The 20,032-nt window shown below is 44.3% G+C and overlaps 1 long non-coding RNA gene across 1 annotated transcript in view; it reads right to left on the reverse strand.

Moving 5' to 3' along the window:
* LOC106005092 overlaps positions 1-20,032 on the reverse strand; it is a 256,068-nt gene that overhangs the window by 65,008 nt on the left and 171,028 nt on the right. The window lies entirely within an intron of this gene.

A 20,032-nucleotide genomic window follows, 5' to 3' on the forward strand; every position in this document is an offset into this window, starting at 1 on the left:
CCCTGAATCGCTAAGGAAATGTTGAAAAACAAAAATAAAGCTGGAGGCATCACGTTACCTGATTTCAAGCTTTATTACAAAGCTGTGATCACCAAGACAGCATGGTACTGGCATAAAAACAGACACATAGACCAGTGGAACAGAGTAGAGAGCCCAGATATGGACCCTCGACTCTATGGTCAATTAATCTTCGACAAAACAGGAAAAAATATAGAGTAGAAAAAAGACAGTCTCTTCAATAAATGGTGCTGGGAAAACTGGACAGCTATAAGGAGAAGAATGAACCTCAACCATTCTCTTACACCATACACAAAGATAAACTCAAAATGGATAAAAGACCTCAATGTAAGACAGGAATCCATCAGAATCCTAGAGGAGAATATAGGCATTCATCTCTTCGATATCAGCCACAGCAACTTCTTTCAAGATATGTCTCCAAAGGCAAAGGAAACAAAAGCGAAAATAAACTTTTGGGACTTCATCAAAATCAAAAACTTCTGCACAGCAAAGGAAACAGTCAACAAAACAAAGAGGCAACCCACGGAATGGGAGAAGATATTTGCAAATGACAGTACAGACAAAAGGTTGATATCCAGGATCTATAATGAACTCCTCAAACTCAACACACACGAAACAGGCAAACATATCAAAAAATGGACACAAGATATGAACAGACACTTCTCCAATGAAGACATACAAATGGCTATCAGACGCATGAAAAAATGTTCATCATCACTAGCCCTCAGGGAGATTCAAATTAAAACCACATTGAGATATCACCTTACACCAGTTAGAATGGCCAAAATTAACAAAACAGGAAACAACATGTGTTGGAGAGGATGTGGAGAAAGGGGAACCCTCTTCCACTGTTGGTGGGAATGCAAGTTGTTGCAGCCACTTTGAAGAACAGTGTGGAGATTCCTCAAGAAATTAAAAATAGAACTTCCCTATGACCCTACAATTGCACTCCTGGGTATTTACCCCAAAGATACATATGTAGTGAAAAGAAGGGCCATCTGTACCCCAACGTTTATAGCAGCAATGGCCACGGTCGCCAAACTATGGAAAGAACCAAGATGCCCTTCAACAGATGAATGGATAAGGAAGATGTGGTCCATATACACTATGGAGTATTATGTCTCCATCAGAAAGGATGAATACCCAACTTTTGTAGCAACATGGATGAGATTATTCTGAGTGAAATAAGTCAAGCAGAGAGAGTCAACTATCTTATGGTTTCACTTATTTGTGGAGCATAACAAATATCATGGAGGACAAGGGGTCTTAGAGAGGAGAAGGGAGTTGGGGTAAATTGGAAGGGGAGGTGAATCATGAGAGACTATGGACTCTGAAAAACAACTGAGGGGTTTGAAGTGGTGGGGGGGGTGGGAGGTTGGGGTACCAGGTGGTGGGTATTATAGAGGGCACAGATTGCGTGGAGCACTGGGTGTGGTGAAAAAATAATAAATACTGTTTTTCTGAAAATAAATAAATTTATTTAATTTAAAAAAGATGCTTTCTGAAAATGGAATATTCAGAAAACAACAAGAAAAGAGGTTTTAGAAATTTTTTTTAAATGATGGCAGAAACAAAATGCATAAAAACCTCAAAGACAAGGTAAGGAAAGGCCAGAGAAGACAAAAAGACAGAAAAATAAGAATACTGGGGAAACAGTTGAGGGCGTCTCATATCTAAACAACAGGAGTTCTAAGGAGGGGGTGGGAAGGGAGAGCATAAAAGGGGGGGGGAATTACAAAAGAAATAAGGAAGGAAACAATTTTCACAAGTAATAGCCAGAATTGAAGGATAGGAGTTTCAAAAGACAGAAAGTTCACTCAGTGACCTACATAACAAGAATATATCCACACCAAGGAACTGCATCATAAATTTCTAAACAACAGGAACAAAGAAAAATTCCTACACAGGGGAAAGGAGGGAGGGAGGGAGGTAGGAAGGGTGACTGATTTTTTTATAAAATGGTCTTCTTAGCAACAGTGGAAGCTTGCAGACAGGAGCACAAGCCATAAACGTTCTGAGAGAAAATTATTTCCAACCTAGACTTTTATACCTAGCAAAACCATCAACTAAACTTGAGGACAGAATAAAGGCATTTTCAGGGATTTAAGGTCACACAAAAATAACTGCTCACTTCTTTGTAAATTAATGGGGGGGAAAACATGCTCCACCAAAATGAGGATGTAACCCAAGAAAGAGGAGGATCCAGGGTCCAGGAAATAGAAGATCCCGCAAAAAAGAACACCAAAGAGATTACCAAGGTCTGAGTGAAGAAACCCCAAATAAATACTATAGAGCAGATCTAGAAAGCACCCAATCTAGTTCAGAAGATTCCATGAAGGTTTTTCTCAAGAAGAAGAAATTAATAGAATAGGGATTGTGAAAACAAGTTTGAGACTAATTTTATTCAACTGGAGGATAATGTGGTGTTGAATAGTGATGTAAAATAAAACAGCAGGAAGAGAAAAAAAAATAAGATAATTAACTCCAGAGAGGAAATGTTGATCAGAGAAAAAAAGTACAAGTCATCACAGCTCAGCCAGAAATTATATCTTCAGGGTCAAAATAATCTAAGCCCTGAATACTGATGTAATAAAATTATGCTCTATTTTGGAAAGACAGGAGATGAGACGTGGGTAGTGATGAAAAAGAGTTGAATCCTCATCTTCCACTGCAAGAAACCAAAGGACAATGTCAAAAATGAAAAACCTGAGGAACATAAATAAAGCACATTACTTACAGATACAGAGGTATCAGAAGAATCAGCTAAATTACTAAAAGTAATAGTAATAGTAGTAGGATGTGTGAATGTCTGTGTGTGTGTGCGTGTGCACATGCGCACTTGAGTTTGCAACAAGCCTTTTAGAACAATTTGAAACTCTAAAATACATACAAATCTAACTTTTATTTTGCAATAAAATTTAAAACAAGAATATATAAAATTCTCTAAATGGAAAAAATGATGAGGAGGAAGGAATAGGAGAGAAAGAGGGAAAAGAAGATGGGGTATTCTGATTCATTAGGGGTCATTACAGATACCACAGATTAGCTGTGCCTGCTGCTTCTTCCAAAAGCTCCGGCCTCTCTGACTCCTTCCTGGCAGGAGCCCCTTCCAGCTACCAAGGATCCGGGAACAGACAGAACAGAGATTGCACCCCAAATTCCTTAACACAAAGGCTGTCCCATGGCCTACACAGAAAATATGCAGATTTACTAACCCCCTGGAGGACTCATGGGGGGGGTCACACCCACTCAGGACCATCTGCCTGGTACTCTCATGGAGAACACCTGCTAACCAGCCCAAGGGTGAGGCTGGTTCCAGGGGTGCACTGAGAACCCCAGGCCTTGCCCTGTGGGACTGAGACAAGAAGGCCAGACTCTTTCAAGCTCTTGGGCAGGACAGGGGTCCCCAACCCACTGGCTAATGCTGACCCCACCCCTAAGCTTTTGCTTCACTCCAAACCAAAACAGGACCCTGGTATAGGCTTGAACTATTCACATGGGTGACCAGGCTGGAGAGCCAATTCTTGGACAGTTAGTAGGATTTCATAGGAAATATATTTTAACAGTCCAAACACACACACACACACCCCTTAGAAATCTTTTAACTAGAAAGGTTTTAAATACAAATGAGTAGCTTCAATTGATTTTCTTCTTTAAAATTATAATATTCATGCAAATAATTAAAAATCTTGATAAAAATGAAAAGGTAGGATAAACAGTCAGTTTCCCTCTCTTCTCAAGTTCCCAAGACATTTGTCTAAAGAAAATAAAAAAATCAAATCACTGTGAGAAGTTTCTTATGCTTTCCTTGGACTATACGTCTATACACAGAAGCATATATAGATAGATAGATAGATATATAGATATATATATATCCAGCTTGTATTTATTTTATCCAAAGGAGAGTAGTCTGGACCTACTGCTTGGCACTTTCCTTGTTCTGTACTTACTTAATGTGTCTGGAGTGATATATGAAGATCTCCAAAATACGGCACAGACGCGCCATGCTCTAACAGCTGTGGGGGATTCCATTACACAGATGGACCCTAACCAGTCCTCTATCTGGACACGTTTACAGTTCTTTGTTTTTTTTTCTCTATAATAAACAAGGATGTAACAAATGTCCCCAAATGCACATCAATGCATTCACTTATTCATTTACCAGTAAGATAAATTCCTGTACGTGGGACTGCTAGATCGAAAGGAGGGTGCGTTTTTTATGCATTTGCTGAACTTCTGTCCGCAGGTCTTACCCTAGTTCCCACTCTCCGCTCACCCCACGGGACTGGGCCTCTTCCCCACACGCTGCCAAAAAAAGGCATCAGCAAATGTGTAAGCCTTCACAAGGCAAAAATTATATCTTATTTTGTTAATGGACATTTAAAAAAATATAGTAAGTAAGGTGGGGCTTCTTTCCATTTGCTTTATGTATCTCCTTTCCCATGGACTGCCTGCTTAAGTCTTTGTCTTTCCTTTGGGTTATCTGCCTTTTTTCTGATTGAAGGTTCAAGGTCACTTACAAAGGAAAGAAATCAGTTAACTTTGAACCACAACTATGCACCCGGTTTTTCTGACGGTACTTGATGTTAAATCCTATAATCAACCAGAAGGAGAGGAAGGTCCTTCCAGGGTTCCCTGTGAGCTCCTACAGGCAGGGAGAGAACAAGAACAGTGGTCCTAATGAGTGGGCACTCCGCGAGTATGGCCAAGGTGTGCAACGCTGAGTGCTCTTCATACATCATCTCGTTTAGTCCTTCCTATGATCTTTCAAGGAAAGTTCACTAGTATCCCCATTTTACAGACAGAGAACAGGTGCAGAGAGGTCAAGTCCCTTGCCTAGTCTCTCAGAGCCAGGAATTGACGGACCCCACTGTATGACCTCAGAGACCCAGCCACTAACCACTCTGCCACACCATCTACTCTTCGATACCCAGGGCCTGGCAGAGAGTCAGGACTAGGAATCAGGTCAATAACTCTAGACCATATGCATCTCGATGTTTCTGTGGAAATGCAAATCACCAATCTAGCTTGTGCGCAGGAGCTCAATGTCCTATTCTTTCCGTACTGGGTTCTCAGTGTCTAGGAAGGTCCCTGGCACAGAACAGGTGCTTAGGAAATGGTGGCCGAGTGACAGCGTGAACGAACAAATGTCTTCTCCCTCGATTCTTCTCCTGACTCCGTCAGAGCTCCTTGAGGGCAAAAACTGGCTGGCTTGTCCTCCAGGGGCCTGGCTCAGTGCCTTTTATGGGGAAGATGAAGACCAACTTGAAAAATGTGTATAAAGCGTCTCTACTATTCCAGATGGCGTTCCCGCTACAAGCTTCAACTCCTAGTCAGGTTAGAACAACACTACCAATCCCAGGAAATATTCTCTGATAGCATTTGACATGTCATGTGGGAAGACCCAGACAAGAAAGGAGAAGGCAAGGGAGCCAGGCCAAGAAGACAAGGGTGGCCTACCCACTCCCAGGCCGAGAAGCTGGCTTCCCTCCTGTCTCCTCACCCCAATGCTGTGGCTACTAGTGTTTCTTAGCCGGGAGATAACAGCAGCCCACAGCCCAAACAGTCACCCTGCAGCTCACTGACAACAGACCTAGCTTTCTATGTGCATTAATTCATCTGGTCTTCAAGACAACCACATGCCACATGTACTATTCCCCCAGAGATGAGGGAAGGCCCAGAGAGGTTAAGTTACTCAAGGCCACGAAGAACAGAGCCAAGATTTTAACTCCCAAAGACCACTGGGAGACCTTCTGCCCAGCAGCAGTGCTCTCCCTTACTTGGGGCCACTCTCTAGCTCCTACTCATCCTCCCAGACCCAGCTTCCCAGCTCCCAGTTTCCCCTCCCTTACCTCTAGTCCCTCAGCTGCTTCTGTCTTTGCTCCTACTCCATTAGCCATGGTAGGACGTGCCTGGCTTGCTAGTCCTCTTGGAGTGCGACCCTGAATTCCCCATGGCCCTGCCTTCCAAGGCTTCCTCCATTCTGCTCCCAGCAACTAGGCAGCAGGCAATGCCTTCTCCCCAGTCTCCCCTCCAGCCAAGGGGAGAGCCGTCTCCCAGAGGGCCCAGTGGGCACCTCTGAGTCCACCTTTCCCTGTCCCAAGGCCGGCTGACAGATGCAGCGTGCACCCAGGCAGTCTCCTAAGCTGAGGGAAGTGCAGTCAGGCCACAGGTGAGCCAGACCTGACTCCCTTCTGTCTGAGGGCAAATGGCCAGGACAGGTACTTCTGCCATTTCTATAACCAGCACTTAAAAAGCTCAGGAGTCAGACAGGGATTCAAATGTCCTCTGTGTGACTCTGGATGACTTGTTCAAACTCTCTGAGACTAGGTTTCCTTGGCCATAAAACAGGGAAGATAATAATGCCCATTTTGCAACACAGGGGTTTGGGGAAAGATGAAACTAGTTTATAAGACCCCTCCTACTTTCTGAACCAGTACTAAACTCAGCACTGGGCAGGGGCTGTCCCTGTGGCTATGGGGCCCAGAAAGGCCTGAGGAGCCCTTCCTCCAGGAGGGCCCTCTGCAAATCCCCCCACCCGCGTACCTCCCCCATGCTCAGCCTTCTCCCCTCATTTCAAGTCCATGATCCCTCATGAGTCCTGTCCTGAGTTCTTATCTCCAGCAAGCTCATATGACCTTGAATCCAAGGATGTCCAAGCACCCCCAGGCTTGAGGCCCCCACTGCTCCCAGCCTCAAGGGGGTTCCCTGGCCTGGCAGGGCCTTTGAGAAGGGAAGTCCTTGGAAGAGGAGCTATGAAAAGTGGAACAGCCCCTCCCCCCAGAATCTTTCTCACCATCTGTCTTGCTAGTCATGGACGGGTCCTCTCTCATCAGAAGTGATACAGCTCCTTCCTCCCTGGCCCTCCGGGCATCCCTCACCCACCCTTTCTCTCCCTCCTTCTCAGCTAGCCAGTCACACCACAGGGCTCGGTCTTAATTAGCCTAACAAAACTCAGTCACCAGGGGAAGTCCTTGAAGTCAAGGATTTCAACAAAGATAAACCACTAAATCCTGTGGCCGCCAGCTTGTCTTCACAGCTTCTCTGGCTCTGGCAGAAATCACACTCCCAGGCAGAAACCACAGGCCTAGCGGCTTCAATGTCCAACCCTCCCACCCCCCACCCCAACACACACACACACACACACACCCCATCCCATCTTGGGCCACCTTATCAGGGCAGGCCCGGCCCATCCTTTATCTGCCTGCCATCTCTAAGTGCTTCCATCCCCCTGACAGGCCCCATAAAAGCTGGTGAAAGACAAGGCTGCCCCACTTCTGACATGGCTGACTTCAAAGGCTACGAATTAGGTGGGGCCGTTCTGCATGCCTTACTGAGTTAAGGGCAAAGCTCAACGTTCCTGGGGTGACCCAGTTGGTCAGGGGATCATTCCAGAGCCTGTCCGTAAAGACACAGAAGCGGTTAGGGCACAGGGTCTGGGGGCAAGCGTCCCCAGTTCAAGTCCCAGTCTGGCCACTTGCTAACTGGGTAGTTGCTTGCCTTGTTCTCAGCATCTCCTCTGACAAAAGGGGATAACAAAATCTGCCTGCCTGTCTAGTCCTACAAGCCTTCCTGGGACTGTCTTGACATGGGGAAGAAAGTTCCCTCCTGTGTGGAGATGGCTGCTTCTTGGGGCCCCTGAGAGTGATCCTAAGAGGGCCCTGGGTAGCAGGGACAATTGAATTCGGCAGGGGACCGTGGGGGGAAAAGGAATACAGAAAGGACCCAGGCCATGTGGCATGTGCAGGCTCAATTCCCACCTCTACATAACCCAGACACATCAGAGCTCAGGGCCCCAAATGCCCTCATCCCATAGTTGCTCAAGCCTGTCCCCCAGGCAGTAAGGGGTTAGTGTTTAATGGGAACCAAGTGTCAACTCGGGCGGAGGCCAAGCTCCAGAGATGGATGGTGGATATGGGTACACAAAAGTGTCAGTGAACTTAATGCCACTGAACTGTGTATCTCGAAAAGGTTAAAGTTTATGTTCTGAGTACTTACACAATTTCTTAAGTGTGGCTCTCCGGTAAAGGAGACAATCACAAAATGGGAACAAAGTGCTCCCTGGCTCTTGCAAGAGTTCAAACTTAAAACCCAAGATTCTCATCTAGTGATAGTGGACATGAAGCCCAGCCCAAGGCCCGGCCCCTCCTGCCAGTCCCAAATCCACCCCCAAGGCCCATCAGCCCCATTTGGCGGCTGCCTACGCTGGGCACAGGCCGGAGGCGTCCAGGAGGGGTCTGCCATGCACATCGCCTCACGCTCCCAGAGACCTCAGGGTCCAGCTCTGCTGGCTCAGGCCCACGAACAGTGGCCGCTCAGGACCCCAGCTCCAAATCCTCAAAACAGAGAGAGAAGTGCCGCAAGGGAAAGGGGAATTAAGCCATCCTCAGCGTCTCCCCCAAGCTGCAGTGAGAAGAATCAAGACACTTTTTAGGCCCACTGCCCAGAGACAAAATAGGAGATGAAAATATTTATTTGTTTCTAAGGCTCTTGCAATCCCAGGGTGAAAAGCCCACCTCGGTTGTAACTTACTGCAGCTCGAGCTGCTTCCCAGGCAGGCCTCCCCACGGGCAGCCGCCCGCTCGCTGGGTCTCAGGGCAAGGCGTTCCACCACCCCACTGGGGAGGAAAAGTGGGATCCCTGTCCCCACAGAAACTGATTCTATTAAATGAGAATTATCCCCAATTGGCATCGGGGAACCATAAATAGCCAAGCCGCCCCAGTTGAATCACCAGAACGAGCTCTGTGTCAGCATTTCTATATAAACCAGGGTTTGCTGGGGGATTAGCTCACAGCCATAAAAAATTTGCTCCAGGCTGAAACTTGGCCTAAAGAAAATCTGAGCCCAGGAGTAGATACTGAAAAGAAAGCCGGCCAGACACCGCCCCTAAGCCTCCCAAGGACAAGGGTGCCTCTGAGCCGGTCCTCTTACACCAGAGCTCTGTTGTCGTCAGCGTGTAAGAAGCTTGGTGATTTAGGGCACCACTTGGGGTTGCCATAATTCAAAATTTGGGGTTTGGGTTTTTATTATTTTTTTTTGCAAGCCAAAACAAGGGATATTTGCTGCTTGGAGAGCTTTGCATAGGCCTGAGTTTGAGAGTGTGTGATCCAAACCCTCCCTTTCTTCCACTGACAGCTCAATGTCAAGCACAGAGAGATTGCCCCACATGGGGCACAAGGGCTCATGTGGGTTCCTTACATGGTGTAGGCACTAGTGCATGCTGTCTCCTACACCAAAGCTCAGGTTTTAAAAGGAAGGCCTGGGAACCTACTCTATCTATCAAAAGGGTAACGCAGCTCCATGTAGGGCACAGGTGTAGTCAGTGGCAAAAGGATGTTTTGTTTTGGTTGGTTTCCCCTGTGGAGAGCCCAACACCGACTATTAAATAAAGCTAGATGACTCTGCACATCATATACATAAAAGGCTTCCTGGCAGACACATGATCTAATTTTTTTTTAATTAGAAAAATTAGGAGAAGAAATATTAAGAGAATGTATATGTAAATTGAGAATGGGGAGGTCTTCTTAAGTAGTTTCAGAAACTGGAAGCCCTTGAGGCACCTGGGTGTCTCAGCTGGTTAAGGGTCTGCCTTCTGCTTGTGTCATGATCCCAGGTTCCTGAGATCGAGTCCCTCATTGGGCTCCCTGCTCAGCGGGGAGCCCGCTTCTCCCTCTGCTCTACCCCTCCGTGCTCATGCTCACTCTCTTCAATAAATTAGTAATATTTACAAAAATAACAGGGGTGCCTGGGTGGCTCGGTGGATCAAGTGTCTACCTTCAGCTCAGGGGATGATCCTGGGGTCCTGGGATCAAGTCCCATATCCAGGTTGCCGCTCAGCAGGGAGTTGGCTTCTCACTCTCTCACTGCTGCTCCCACTGCTCGTGCTTGCTCTCTCTCTCTCTCCAATAAATAAATAAACTCTTGAAAAAAAAAAAAAAAAAGAAGCCCTAAGAAAGAGGAGGTCTTGATATATGGCAACACAAAGCTTTGAATTTTAGGTAGCCAGTTTTGTCCCAGACAAAATTAAAATAGATGCAATCCATATGGCAAAAGGTTTAGATGTCTTAACAGAAGACTCTTATAAATTAATTAGAAAAAGAAAACATGGCAGAGAAAGAGGCAAAGCTTATGAAAATGTATTTAAAGAAGAAGAAATGAAGAAGTTGCCAGCAAACAATGAAAGGATAGGCAACTTCACCATAGCTGGGAAAATGCAAATTAAAATAACAAATGTGACCCATCACATTGACAAAATGAAAGCCAGCTAGTCCCAGTCAGTGCTGCTGAGGGTGTGGGCAAGCAGGAACACTCCCTCACCGCCAGGGCACGAGGAACTGCTCCCATCCTTAGCAAAGCTATCTAGCAGCCTCTCTGAACATTTAAAATGCCCCCAGCCTCACTTTTAGGAATATGTCCATCAGGCCATACCTACAAGAATGTTTACTGCAACATTGTTTCTTAGGGCCAAAAAATTAAAATCAAAACAAAGGTCCATCTGTTGAAATATTCGCTCCATTATGTGTTTACTGCTGAGAATAAATAAATTATGCAGGTTATTAGAGAAAAAGAGAATAAATAATAGCTTACTTTTATCAGCAGGAAATAAGACATAGTGGATTTCTTTTATATTTAATTACATATTATCATGCATTCTCCTTTAACAAAGTTTACTTTGTTAATGAGACTACCTCTTTTTTATTTCTTATTAATTAAAAATATTTTTAATTTAAATTTTGAAAAATTAATTTTAAAAATAAAAATTAATTTTAAAAATTTAAAAAAATTAAAATTAATTTAAATTTAAAAAGTATTTTTAAAAAGCTGTTCATGCATGTCAGAAGATTGAATTTGCCTATGCCTGTTACTGATAGGAGAGACTTTTCCCCTTAGCAAATTCACTAGCTAATGTGATACCATGATGTGGTACTTATGTGAAGATGTAGAGTACTATGTCTGTCATGGGCCACATTTCATTTTACAAATAAATAAGGAGGACAAAATAAAATCTCAATATATGTCATATACATTATAATTTAAGCTTGTCTGTATATGGAAACAGATGTACATGAAATTAGCCTGTATCGTAACACTGATAGCTTTAGGGAAATGAGACTGAAAGGAAGACCCACAACCTAGTAATTTTTTCTTTATATTCTTCTATATTGTTTGGGTTTTTAGGACAAATAGATTAGGGTTTTTTCTTTTTTAAAGATTTTACTATTTATTTATTTATTAAAGAGTTTATTTATTTATTTATTATTTATTTATTTATTAGCGAGAGTGAAAGCAAGAGAGCACAAGCAAGGGGAGTGGAAGGCAAAGAGAGAGGGAGAAGCAGGCTTCCTGCGGACTGGGGAGCCTGACACAGGGCTCGATCCCAGGAATCCGGCATCATGACCTAAGCCGAAGGCAGATGTTTAATGGACACAGCCACCCAGGCGCCCCACCAATATATTAGTTTCATAAAAACTTTAAGCAGGGATATTTTAATCATTCCAAAAAACAAAATTCGCTGGTCACAGAGAGGTAGTTAGTGGCCAAACCTCCGCATGCTTCACAAATGCTCCGGAGCATGCGAATTCACACCACGGCGCCGCACGGCAGCAACGGCGCACTGGCCCTTCGCTCAGAGGGCGAAGGGCTTACAGACAAGGCTCACAGACAAGGCGGGTTGGGGGACCACATACAGGAAGACCTGAGAAACCGATTTAAAAATCCACAGGGACTCAGAGGCAGGCAGATCTGGGTGTTGGGTGAGGGCTTCGCAGTGGAGACTCCCGGAGCTCTGAGAACTGAGAATGGAAGGACCTGGAAGAAGGGAGGATTAGGGGAACGCGAGACAGCTGCCGTCTCAGCTACAGGCCCGTGGCTGTGAACGAGCCTGGTCATGACAGGCCCGGGCCCCGGAAAGGGCCTGGCACACCGTGCTGCCCAGCGACCCTTCCTGAGCCCCATCAGCCACACCCCCCATGCCTCAGAAGGTGGCAAGTGTAAGAGAGAGTGTGCACAGCAGTCTGCACACTGCCTCGGCAAAGGCCCGGTTTCGGTTTTCCTTCGTGGCATTGGCTCTCTGGGGAATGATTCACAGCCGGACTGTTCTCTGCCCCAGTGCTGAGCCAAAGGAGGGCCCTCGAAAGTCTGGGAGCCCCCCCTTCCAGGAAGCACAGGCTTCTGATGTCACAGAGCTGTATTCGCGCCCAGCCCAGTCCACCCCAGGTCACTCCCACAGCCTCCCACCTCAGTCAGGCGCAGCTATTCCCACCCAGACAGCCGCCATCTTGCCAAGCTGGGATCTAAGTTGCTGAGGGCAGCAACCGGACCTGACTGGATCCCACTTCTCTGTCCTGTGACAGGCCACAGAGGAGCTCAGTGAGGGAATGACGCATCATTCTTGGTTCACAGAGCTGGTCTTTGCTGCACAAGCCTCTGCCATCCGCCTTGGTGTCTGGCAGAGCGATAATACCACCAGGGCCAGCGAGCTGGGATCTGGCTGAGTTGGGATCTGGGGCTTATGAGACCAATCCACAGTATGAAGTTTCAAGAGACCAAAAGAAAATAGTGACCCAGATCAATATTCTTAAGGGAGTATTTGAACAGAAGAGGACAGTTTGTGGATTGTTTTCTGTGGGGAAAGGAGGAAACAGGATAGTCTCCAGGTTATTTTCATTAGAGGCATAAGCAGTTGCTCTATTTCCCATGATTTGTAAAGGAAGAAGAAGGAAGGAGGGTGGTTTTCCCACACACATATCCTTAGTCAAAAAGGGTGACACTTTATTTCAAACCCAGGAATGTCTTGGTGAGGCTTCTGCTCCTAAATTGCTCGGAATACCAAAGCCGGCTCTTGAGGACTGATGTGTCCCTTCCTGCCGGTCCCTTCTGTCAGCCCTCAGATGGGCCAACCCCAAGCAGGACAACAGGGACCCACTTCAGGCGGCTCCTGTGAATGCTCGGGAGACTCGTGACCCCACCCATTTCCAGTCAGCCACTGGAGATACTCGCTTGGTTGGGCTCAGCCTATACTGATCCACGGTCCTGAGTGTGTAGGCGAAGGATAGACACTATCTTCCAGACAGACAAGCGATGGTTCTTCCAACACAACTCCTCATTGATCCTGTCCCGCTCAATACCTGACTATTGCCTATCCACAGCTAGCTGCAAGACTTTGGGCATCAGGGTGGACATGGCCCTTGCCCTCACGGACCATGCTGGAGGCCCCCCAGTCTGGGTCTTGGAGCTTCCCTTCCAGAACCCACCTTCGTCTTTCCAGGACAATCACTGCTCCTCCAAAAATCCAAATGGGTTGGCCCCCTACCTTAGTTTCAAAATCTTTGACTTCAAACATCATTGCTTTCTGCTCGAAGGAAACGAGGTTTCATCACGCTCACTCAACAAGGATGTAGGGAGTGCTTTTTTAGAAGCCAGGCTGTGCCCCACGTGGTGAGTACAGAGCAGTGAACACAGCAGACAGCAATCGTTCCCCTCGGGGGGCTTACATTTTAGTAGAGGAAGCAGAAGAAAAATGGGGTCATTCAGGGACACGCGGTAAGCCAAAGCAAGGGCAGGACATGCCGGGAGGGGAAGGGGCTATGTGAAACGGGGTGGTGAGAGGGGCTCCTTCTCGGCTCTGCTTGCTGAGATGGTGTTATTACGGTTCCCAAATAGCTGAGCTTCGAGTGAAGAGTTCATCTGTAATGGGATTATCTCTGGCCCTGTTTGCTTTCATTACAGTCCGACTCTCCGAGCATGAGAATCTAACCTTACCGAAAGCATATTTTGGTAATCTGATATAAACTAAATTTAAACTTTGACCTCCAACAATAAAAACGCTACTTTCTCCCTCTGAAGACCTGAAATTCAGATTAAGGGCCTGCCAGCTTCACTTTCCGGATTTCTCACTGACTTCTAATTAGATTCTAAGCATTCCTCAGAAGGGGCTGCACACAGGGCTCCCCCACCGGCCCACAGCGGACACCAGCCCACTGGCTTGGTTTCTGCTCGCTCCCATCAGAAGTCCGATGTCCCTCCTCACTCTCCCGCACCCTTCCCTCCGGCTTCCACTTCGTAGTATCACCGCAGAATACCAAGCTAGTGCTAAAAACTCACCATGAAATTGCTGCCTTAAGCCACATCGCAAATTTGTTCTGATTCCCGTTTTGCACGAACTGCTGTAATCCTGGTATGGGTCAAGGTTAAGTATGAGCTTACTCAAATCTGCCCCCACGTCGTGTACTAATTCCTATAGGTTATCATATTTAGAAATTAAGGCAAGCAAAATCCACAAGGGCAGGGGGCGGGAGGGGCGTCTGCCGCCAGGGCTCCTCCTGGCCACCAGTCTGTCAACAACCCCTGCTTCTCAGAGCTTGGCATCCATACCCTGCTCAGGTTTTCAAGACACAAAATTAAAACCTGGCTTTTCACTTTTTTTTTTTTTTTTTTTTTTTTTAAGAGAGACCTTGAGTAAGATTCACAGTCGGGAGCAGAAAAAGCAACTAAACATTCAAATTCAGGGATGTCCCACATTAATAACTGTTCACCGAGGAAGCATTTCCTGTTTATACATTGAGCTAATGAGAATCCATCACCCCTGTCAAATATACTGAACACCAAATTCAAATGTCAAACCAAATGTAAGAGGTCACACATTTCCTTTGCTAACTAAAAGTGTAATTCATAAATATTATTGCTACCAAACTCTCCATCTACAACATTTGTTTAGAAATATGCACATGTAATATAAATTGTGATTAAGTTAAATGGGTATATTATTTCCTGTTTTAAGGGCTAACAGCAGCATGAATTATGCTTTACTGCAAAGAAGGCTCAAGTCACAAGCAGTCCTGCCTGACTACAACCCCACATTTTACACCCCCAGACTGATTTTTGCACGTTCATTCATAAATACTTTACATTACCCAGCCTTGCTGATAACTTTCACTTCTGCTGCCTTATAAAACAGCTCTCACCATTGAAAAGGTCAGCTACATGGACATAAACTTTGGGTCTAACTACATTTAAAAATAAAAGTGGGAAAACAAGAAAGATTTACGAAGCCAGGGTCTTCATTTACCTCTGGAAGCATAATACCAGAATCCAAATTAAACTGAAACTTTGCATCTGTGGCATGATTGAGTGAGATGGGAAATGTTACCACAGGAAGCAACGATTAATGTTAGGGAGCAGAGAGAAACTGGTGGGGAAACCACCTTTCGTTCCATCGGCATCCACAAATAAATTCAATGGAGGTCCTTCGTCTTAAAAACATGTATACAAATTAATATTTATATTATTTTAGAGAAACCAAATTGATTTGAGCCCGGAAAAGAAGGGAAGCAGAACAAACAGAAATAGCCTCTCTCCAAAGAACCAGAGAGGGATGTCAGTCATGTCCTCCTCACACTCAAATGAGAGGCTGAAAAAAGGCAAAGACCAGACTCAAAGCTGACCCTTACCAGTCATGCTCTGTCAGTTCAAGAACGGACGGTTTGACTCCCCCGGCAATGAAAACTATGACTGGCCACAACAACCGGGGTGGGGGGGGGGGGGAGGAAAGGCAAGCAGGCAAGCAAACAAAAAAAATCCTCCCTTCCCCAGCGTAGGTTGCAAGGATTTTTTTTTTTTTTTCTCCCACAGGCAGGCTGGAGGGCTTAGCCCCAGATCTTGGCAGAGCCCCACCTCCAGATCAACGAGGCTGCTGGTCCTCATTCCCATGGGAACCAGGTCTCCCCAGCCACCCTGGTCTATGGCATGTGGAGGAGAGAGGTGGCTGAGAGGCTCCTCAGAGGAGCTCTGAGTCATCCCTGTTTTCGAAACTCTCCCCAGAGCGAGCCAGCCTGACGCCATTGTGCCAGACAATTTTGCAATGAAACCAAGTCTTTGATGTCATGGACTGGGAGGGAGGGATAAACAGGGCTCCTCAAAGAGATAACCAAGATGACTGTCCAGCTTTTGAAATCTGGTGCAGAGCATTTCTTAAACCCCAGATTCGGAAACAGGTAATTATCAGATCCCAGGGAAGCTCCTATCCGGGGACACACTGTGCGTTCACCAGCAGGCAGGCAGGAGCTGCCTCTTTCCTGCCTCCTTGCTTTCCCTTAAGTTTGCGCTGAATGGGCAGATTTGGGTTTCAGAATGAAAATATGCGGCTCTAATTAAATATTTTAAATTAGGTTTCCAATAGTTCAACCATAGCATTTTTCCCATTATAATATAATGGTTATATCAATGGATGGTTTTTAATATAGTACCTTCAAATCTGTTAACTGCAATTTCAGTGTAAAAAATTATTTTTTTCATCCCACATTTTAAAAATTGGGTTTAATTTACATAAAGTGAAAGGCTTAGGTCTTAAGTGTTCTGTCCAGTCCGTTTTGATGAATATATATGAAGACAGGACATTTCTCTCATCCAAAAAGTTCCCCACACCCCTTCTCAATTTTCCACCCCCAGAACCAACCTCTAATTTGACTTTTATCAACCTAAGTTAGCTTTTCCTATTCTAGAAGTGCTCACAAATGGACCATACAGTATCCACATTTTTGCATCTTCACTCACTCATCACAATTTTTTTTATTTATTTATTTATTTATTTATTTATTTATTTATAAACATTTATTTTTATCCCCAGGGGTACAGGTCTGTGAATCACCAGGTTTACACACTTCACAGCACTCACCAAGGCACATACCCTCCCCAATGTCCATAATCCCACCCCCTTCTCCCAAACCCCCTCCCCCCAGCAACAGACACATAGATCAATGGAACAGAATAGAGAGCCCAGAAATAGACCCTCAACTCTATGGTCAACTAATCTTCGACAAAGCAGGAAAGAATGTCCAATGGAAAAAAGACAGCCTCTTCAATAAATGGTGCTGGGAAAATTGGACAGCCACATGCAGAAAAATGAAATTGGACCATTTCCTTACACCACACACAAAAATAGACTCAAAATGGATGAAGGACCTCAATGTGCAAAAGGAATCCATCAAAATCCTTGAGGAGAACACAGGCAGCAACCTCTTCGACCTCTGCCGCAGCAACATCTTCCTAGGAACAACACAAAAGGCAAGGGAAAAAATGAACTATTGGGATTTCATCAAGATCAAAAGCTTTTGCACAGCAAAGGAAACAGTTAACAAAATCAAAAGACAACTGACAGAATGGGAGAAGATATTTGCAAACGACATATCAGATAAAGGACTAGTGTCCAGAATCTATAAAGAACTTAGCAAACTCAACACCCAAAGAACAAATAATCCAATCAAGAAATGGGCAGAGGACATGAACAGACATTTCTGCAAAGAAGACATGCAGATGGCCAACAGACACATGAAAAAGTGCTCCATATCACTCGGCATCAGGGAAATACAAATCAAAACCACAATGAGATATCACCTCACACCAGTCAGAATGGCTAAAATCAACAAGTCAGGAAATGACAGATGCTGGCGAGGATGCGGAGAAAGGGGAACCCTCCTACACTGTTGGTGGGAATGCAAGCTGGTGCAACCACTCTGGAAAACAGCATGGAGGTTCCTCAAAATGTTGAAAATAGAACTGCCCTATGACCCAGCAATTGCACTACTGGGTATTTACTCTAAAGATACAAACGTAGTGATCCAAAGGGGCACGTGCACCCGAATGTTTATAGCAGCAATGTCCACAATAGCCAAACTATGGAAAGAACCTAGATGTCCATCAACAGATGAATGGATCAATAAGATGTGGTATATATACACAATGGAATACTATGCAGCCATCAAAAGAAATGAAATCTTGCCATTTGCGACAACATGGATGGAACTAGAGCGTATCATGCTTAGCGAAATAAGTCAAGCGGAGAAAGACAACTATCATATGATCTCCCTGATATGAGGAAGTGGTGATGCAACATGGGGGCTTAAGTGGGTAGGAGAAGAATAAATGATTGGGATTGGGAGGGAGACAAATCATCACAATTTTTTTTAAGATTTATTTATTTATTTGACACAGAGAGAGATCACAAGTAGGCAGAGAAGCAGGCAGAGGGGTGGGGGGAAGCAGGCTCCCCGCCGAGCAGAGAGCCCGATACGAGCCCTTGATCTCTGGACCCCGAGATCATGACCTGAGCCGAAGGCAGAGGCTTTAATCCACTGAGCCACCCAGGCGCCCCACTCATCATATTTTTGACACCCCATGATATTGTGTGTGTCAGTAGTTTGTTCCTCTCCGTGGCTCAGTAGGTATTGTGTGACCAAACCTCCGTGGTTTATCCATTCATTATTCACTGATGGACAGGTAGGCTGTTTTAGTTTCTGAATTTTATGAATAAGGCTGCAATGAACAGTTTTTATGCAAGAACTTTTGAAAGAAATACATTTTCATTTCTCCAAGGAAAATCCCTGAGAGTAGTATTATGGGGTCATAGGGTCAACGTTCTCTTAGCTTTTTAATAAGTACCAGTTTTCCAAAGTGGTTATACCATTTCACACTCCCATCAACAATTCACGAGAGTTCCAGTTCCTCCACATCCCCTCCCACAATTCATTTTGTCAATTGTTTTCACTTCAGCCCTTCTGGTGGTTAACTCTGGTGAATAACTCACCATAATTTTAATTTGCATTTCCCTGATGCCTACTGATGTTGAACACTTTTCCCTGTGTTACTGCCCATTTGTCTATCTTCTTCAGGGAAATTGGTATTCAGATATCTTGCCCATTTTTAATTGGATTGTTTGGTTTTTATTACTGAGCTGTAGGAGTTGTGTGTGTGTGTGTGTTTCAAAAGATTTTAGAGAGAGAGAGCACAAGTAAACAGAGTGGCAGGCAGAGGGAGAGAGAGAAAAGCAGGCTCTATGCGGGGCTCCCAGGACCCTGGAATCATGACCTGAGCCGAAGGCAGCTGCTTAACCAACTGAGCCACCCAGGCGCCCCTGAGCTGTAGGAGTTTTAATATATTCTGGATTCAATACTTCTGTCAAACTTATGGGTTAGCAATAGGTTAGTATATGCCTTAACCTCTTCATTACCTTAACTGTGTTTTTTGATAAGCACAGATTTTTAATTTTGATATACTCCAGTTTATCAAGTTTTATTTTTATGGCCTACAGTTCCTGTGATCTCTCTAAGGAATGTTTCCCTGTATAGCCCAAGGTAGCAAAAATATTCTGCTATGTCTTTTCTAGTAATTCTATTGCTTTAGCTTTTATGCTTAGGTCAATGACCCATATTGAATCAATTTTTGTATAACTTAGATGTAGAAGCCAAAATACTTTTTTTTTCTAATGATTATCCAAATGTTTCCATACCATTTGTTAAAAAGATTTTCTTTCACAATTGAATTTCCTTGACGTTCTTGGACCAAAATTCACTGCACCACATATCTGTGGATATACATACAGATTCTATTCTGCTCCATTTTTCTATTTATCCATCCTTTCATCAATACCACCATCTTGATTACTGCAGCTATGGAGTCAGTCTTGTCCTAAGGGAGGATAAGTATTCCAAATTTGTTCAATTTTTTCAATATTGTTTTGGTTATTCTAGACCCCTTTATCTTTCCATAAAATTTTTAAAATCATTTTGTTAAAGAAAAAAAGTTTTCTATTAGGATTGATCAATTAGTGAAAATTGACACTGTAGTAATATTGAGGCTTCCAATCCATAAACATGGTATATCTCTTCATTTAGACATTCTTAAATTTCTTCAGCAACATTTCATAGCTTAAGTCTTGAGCATCTTTCATTAAATTTATCCCTAAGTATTTGATTGTTTATGCTATAACATATATTTACATTTTCATTGTTAATTATTCATTGCTAGGATATGGAATCTTCACTTGGTTATATCCTCTGGTATTGCACAAAAAATTATTAATTTTATTCATTTAAAAAATATTTTAAGAGGTTTTTTGCACAAAATTATGTCACACAGTGAATACAATTTTGCTTTTCCCTTTCCAATCTATGTATTCTTTTTCTTATATCTTATTGCCTTATCTAAGGCTGCCAGTAAAATGCTCAGTGAAAGTTTTGA

Source organism: Mustela putorius, unplaced genomic scaffold, assembly GCF_011764305.1.
Source record: "Mustela putorius furo isolate JIRA1106 unplaced genomic scaffold, ASM1176430v1.1 tig00000145_pilon_pilon_pilon, whole genome shotgun sequence".
Classification (NCBI taxonomy): Eukaryota; Metazoa; Chordata; class Mammalia; order Carnivora; family Mustelidae; genus Mustela; species Mustela putorius.